General features: G+C 46.4%; 1 non-coding gene across 1 annotated transcript; it reads right to left on the bottom strand.

Moving 5' to 3' along the window:
• Positions 1-5320: 5320 nt before the first annotated feature.
• On the bottom strand, positions 5321-5427 carry LOC121014927 (U6 spliceosomal RNA). Its single transcript, XR_005783516.1, has one exon. It is a non-coding gene; the product is annotated as a U6 spliceosomal RNA (small nuclear RNA).
• Between the last annotated feature and the right edge of the window lie 401 nt (positions 5428-5828).

The following is a 5828-nucleotide window of genomic DNA, read 5'->3' as shown; positions in this document are numbered from 1 at the left end:
TAGTCTAGGGGCGCCTGGCTGGCTCAGTCAGTACAGCATGTGACTCTTGATCTCGGGGTTGTGAGTTCGAGCCCCATGTTGGGTGTAGAGTGTATTTAACATAGTCTAAGCACTCCTTCACTGCCATGAAGACTCTCAAGGCTTGTTGAGCAGAACAAAATCTGGGGAGGAGGAGAGGCGGGAGCAGCTGATGTCCGCGCTGGGGGGCTGAGGACTCCTCGCGTTTCCTGTGACGGTGACGGAGGAGAAAGGTAGGGGCTCTCACGGTGCGGAGCTGCTGAGCGGGTCTGTGTCCAGGAGTGGGAGGAGTTTTCCGACAGGTGGAAAGGGAAACAAGCTAGGTGCGCCCGGGCACGCGAAGGTTAACTACAAGAACAACACTAAGAGATATACCGTTTCAGATCAAAATGAGCACAAGAAACACCCAAGAACAGGATATAATGAAGTGCGCCCTTCAGACCGCAGGTGACAGACATGCGTTTCAAGATGGGAAGGACTCTTTCAACAGGGGAAAGCCACACTATTGAAGAGGTGCCATGTGCCAGACATTGCGTTAGGTTCTTTCCGAGGCTGGGTTTTCTTGCAATAGCTTTGTGTGGATCACGCACCCCATTCCCTTGCCTTGTCTCCACGGACTCACGGCCAAATGCCGGTACGAAGGGGACTGTAGGCAACAGTAGCAACCGTGACAACTACAGAAACATCGATGGAAACAGGTAACCCATTCACTGAGTGCCTGACCAAGATCCAGGACCAGGATTAGCCTTTTACCTGAAATCAGTTAGTTCAGTCTTGAGGACACCCCGATTACAGAGGTGCCATTGTGATCATTCCCATTTTGCAGCTGGAAAAACGGAGACTCGGTGACTTGTCCTAGGCCACCAAGCTGGAGACAAGAGTCTCTGAGACCCAAATCCCAAGTGCGTCTGACTTCAGAGTGCTTGTTTATAATAATTAGGGTAAATAGGAAAGGAAAAAAAAACAAAGCGCCGCCTTCACTAAAATTTCCGTGGGACACAGAGAGCCAAAAAGGCAGTCCCAGTGGCCGTGGAGGTGGAGGCCTACTTATACTTAACACGGAGCCTCAGCTAGCCCCATGGGGACCGAGGCAGGCTCTGTTTGTCCCACTCCCCGCCGTACATGACAGCCTGCTGTGAGCTGGGGCAGGAGAGAAGAAGGCACATTGCACAACAGACATGGAAACCAAGGAAGACGGCTTCCACTCTCTCCAGCCATCCCTTCCTCCCCAAGTGTTGGAAGCGTCTGGGAGGAATCTGGGGATCTGAGGGGAGGGCCAGAGCTCCCGCTGAGTGAGTAACACCGTGTCCCGAGAAATATGAGACGGTGACTGTTGATTGGACACTGTTTTTACTCCCGAGCCGGTGGACCTGGGAATAGGGCTTACATTTACTATATGAATAGTCTGTATGTGTGATGGATGGGCCTTGCATCTTCTACGTAGGTATTTTCTGAGTTGGAGTTTGACCTTCTTTCACGAGGAGATTTGACCTGTTTCTTCGTGTAGGATGTTGCAACGTGGGGCATGAATTTCGATGCCTGTTTTTGACGACGATGGCGAATATGGCTAAGAGATAGGGATCTTCTTCACGAAGCTCTTTAATTCCAGAGGACCCTCTTCTTAACAAATCCTTGGCATGTTTTTCTTAGAAATGAGGAAGATGTTCCACAGCTATTTGTAAATCTTTGGGTTAAGTATGTTCACCGTGTGTCGGTTCCTTTGTCTAATGCTGACACATCTTAGATTTAGTAGGTTTGAACCCCATCTAGACCATTATCTGTCGTTTGACTGCTTGGCCATCAAGTAGATTGCTTTACGATCTGATCTGATGGTTAATAGACTACCAGACTAACCAGGGACTGCAAGACAAATGGTTCTTAATGGGCGTCATTGTGTCGTGCTCTAGGACTTACCGTGGCTCCCCATTGCCCTTTGAGTCCACTGAGACTTTTGGCCTACGCTTTTATTCCCCTCCCTCACGCAGGATCCTGGCTACAAGTGCTGCGTTTCAGGCCTCAGCCCCTGTCTGCCCAGGGGCCTCGACCCCGTGGGGAGCTCACGAGGCAAAATGTACTTCACTTCTCATAGCCAGCCCGCTGTGGCAACCAAATGAAGACACGCTCAATCACTTTGTAATTAACACACCATTCAGTGGCCTGACGGGCACCACACATTCTGAACACCAAAGGCAGGCTTTGGAATTACCGTTTTCAAGGGTGGAAAGGAAAGAAGGAGAAATAAAAAAGCTTTAAATGAGGACTGTTTACATTTGCCAGCATTTCTACCTGTAATAAAAAAGAAAAAAAACAAACAAAAACAGAACAGAAGCAGCCTCGTGAAAAACAGCCTGTTCAAAACCACTGAACTGTATTAAAATACACACCAGCACAGACGTTCTGTCACTTTAAAAATGTTGTGAATCCCTGATGCCAAGCAGGATGCTGGGGGCTTCCAGCAGCCAGCACCAAGTGTTGGGAAAACATAAAACAACAAAAAACAAAAAAACGCCCTCCACGCTGACTTAGCCAAAATAAACATTCCATTACTCCCATAAGAGAGACAACTTCTTGATCGAGTGGATGAAATTCCAGGTAGCTAGCTTTCCAGGTCGCACCGTGTAGGCCGTTTTTCAGAGACACTTCCCAGCCGTGTGCATAAGAAAGTGTGGAATTCAGTTGGCTGAACGGAGGTTAGAGGAGAAAGACAGCACTGGGAGTTAGGGTGCGAGGTGCTATCCGGGAATGTGTTGGACGATTCAACCCAAGGGCTCGGGTGCAGTGGACTAGTTGCTTCCTGACAATGCCCAGAAGCTTCAAATGAAACTAATTGCTGGAAATGTGAGAGGACTGTGTCCAGGGCACATGCTTAAAAAAAAAATCTCAGGCTGGTTTGTAGAATGTTTTATTTTTTTTAAACATTTATTTTTAATGTTTATTTATTTTTGAGAGAGAGAGAGAGGGAGATGTGCAAGCAGGGGAGGGGCAGACAGAGAGGGAGAAGATCCAAAGCGGGCTCTGTGTGGACAGCAGAGAGCCCAATGTGGGGCTGGAACTCACGAACCGCGAGCTCATGCCCTGCGCCAAAGTCTGACGCTTAACTGACTGAGCCACCCAGATGCCCCTGTAGGACTTTTTATTTTTTTTTATTTTTTTATTTTTTTAACATTTATTTATTTTTGGGACAGAGAGAGACAGAGCATGAACGGGGGAGGGGCAGAGAGAGAGGGAGACACAGAATCGGAAACAGGCTCCAGGCTCTGAGCCATCAGCCCAGAGACTGTAGGACTTTTTAAAAAGAAGGAAGGAAGGGAAGTGGGAAGGAGGGAGACAAAGGGAAAGGGAGGGAGGAGGGGAAGAAGGAAGAGGAAAGAAGAAAGGAAAGGAGGAAGGAAAACAGGGAAAAGCAATGATGTTAGTGACTTTGTAACCCACAGCTTCCCAGTTCACAGGTTCCGCAATCACCCATACATTCCTCAGATTTTATCTTGTTTCATTCTTGTCAGAACCTTGGGATTTCAGAGTTTTTATAGGTATTTTTTTTTTTCTTTAACAAGGAAACGAACACATAGAGATTGAATGACTTTTCCAGGATGACCCGGCAAACAGGTGAAGGAGTGGGGACCACAGCCAATCTTAATGATCAAAGCCGAGAGAGCCTGTTGTGCATCGTAGAATGTGCCCACGTGCCTCTTGCCGGGGTCCCTCTGCTCTCACGTTGCTGTTCAAGTCCCCACATGGGATGTTTAGAGAAGATCTTTCTGAAGGCAGGGGCATGGACTTACTGATGCCCAGACGTCCTTGGCCACACCGTGGCTCACTTGTGATCCTAAAAACACACAGTGAGCCTCTCTGGAAACGGTCCCCTGTGCAGGAAGTGGGGATTGGGCTCCATTTCTTGTCCTTGAGCAGTTTTCATTCCCAAATGTTGGGAAAGGTCGTAAAAGAAAATGGTCGCGGATGGTCTGTCTTCCTAGGGAGATCTCACTGCTTGACAACCAGGGGCCTTCCCCCCCGCCGGGGGCTGTGTGGACTGCACCGGAAGTCCAGTCACAGAGAGCTCTGAATGTAGGTGACTTCTTCCAGGAGTCTGTACCATAGGCTCCCCATCCCCTAATCTTCTGGGCTCCAAACTCGGTTGGCATCTACACCTCTCAGTCCCTTACGGTAAGCAGGGGACGGAGGCTGGGGGGGGGGGGGAGGCTTTGGGGTAGGTTTCTCTCTCTGATACTCAGATCACCTCCTGAAGGAAACCTGCTGCCATTTTGGCTCTACAGTTATTTAATGCGGTGAAGAGTTGCCGTAGCAACATGATTTCTGCACCGGGTTGACATAAATTCATGCTTGCCTGATTTGTAAAGAAAAATTGGACATTCGATCTCCACCAGAGAATTTATACATAGGAACAGACACTAGCTATGAATCCCGACCTTATTATTGTTTTTTGACTTTTTTGTATGGGTTAGAACATACACAAGAGTAAAGACACGTCTAACTAAGCTGCACGTGCCTCTTGCCAGCCTCAACAATGATCAACGTACGACTAATCATGTTTCATTTTTATACTCCCTCCTTCTCCAGCCCTTACCCACTGTGTTATTCTTACATTAATCCCAGCTATCACATAATTTCCTCTACAAATATTTCAGTATGAATCTCTGAAAGCTAAGGACTCCATTTTTAACAAATGATTCTCACATGAATAATAAATAAAATCTAGGCATAAAGGAAGGTTTCAGAATATAAATTCTGCCTTTCTCTCAAACCAAATTATTTAAACTCAATCTGTTCCCTTTCGTTAATATCTCTACTTCAGACACTATTTATATTTTGGCTTCAATTAGAATCGCACTATGTAGCAGGCAAAATTCCAAGTACTTTACATAAATTATGCCACTTAATGCTCACAACAGCCTTGAATGGTCAATACTAATATTATCCCATTTTACAGATGAGGAAAATGAGGCACAGTGAGGTTAGTAACTTGGCCAACATCAAACTCTTAGAATGTGTAAATGAGCAAACGCATCGTTGTTCGTTCCCAATCAGAGTTAATCTCACCATCGAAATGACTGTGCAGTGAGCTTACAATTTGTAGCTTATCAAGCTTGGCTGTACTTTGCATTTCCATACCTACTCTTTTTTAAATTATTTTATTTTATTTTTTTTAATATGAAATTTATTGTCAAATTGGTTTCCACACAACACCCAGTGCTCATCCCAACAGGTGCCCTCCTCAATGCCCATCACCCACCCTCCCCTTCCTCCCACCCCCCATCAACCCTCAGGTTGTTCCGTTTTTTAAAAAAATATGGAACGCTTCACGAATTTGCACGTCATCCTTATGCGGGGGCTATGCTAATCTTCTCTGTATCGTTCCAATTTTAGTATATGTGCTGCTGAAGAGAGCACTGGTCTTTTTTTTATTTAAAAAATTTTTTTAATGTTTTATTTATTTTTAAGACACAGAGAGACAGAGCATGAGTGGGGCTGGGGCAGAGAGAGAGGGAGACACAGAATCTGAAGCAGGATCCAGGCTCTAAGCTGTGAGCACAGAGCCCGACACTGGGCTCGAACTCACGAACTGTGAGATCGTGACCTGAGCCTAAGTCGGCCACTTAACCGACTGAGCCACCTGGGCGTTCCCCATTTCTGTACCTACTCATAAGACTGGGCATTAAACCTTACTGAGCAGACACAGATCACTGTGAAGCATGCTAGGTGATTTAAGACTTCTTCTCAGGACAACTACCGATCTTATTTCCATAAGTGCATTTTCAAGTGGTCTATATATTCTGTGAAATCCTAAGCAC

The sequence above is a fragment of the Herpailurus yagouaroundi genome, unplaced genomic scaffold, assembly GCF_014898765.1.
Source record: "Herpailurus yagouaroundi ecotype Mexico unplaced genomic scaffold, PumYag 203, whole genome shotgun sequence".
Lineage (NCBI taxonomy): Eukaryota > Metazoa > Chordata > Mammalia > Carnivora > Felidae > Herpailurus > Herpailurus yagouaroundi.
This window is presented reverse-complemented; position numbering and strand designations above follow the sequence as displayed.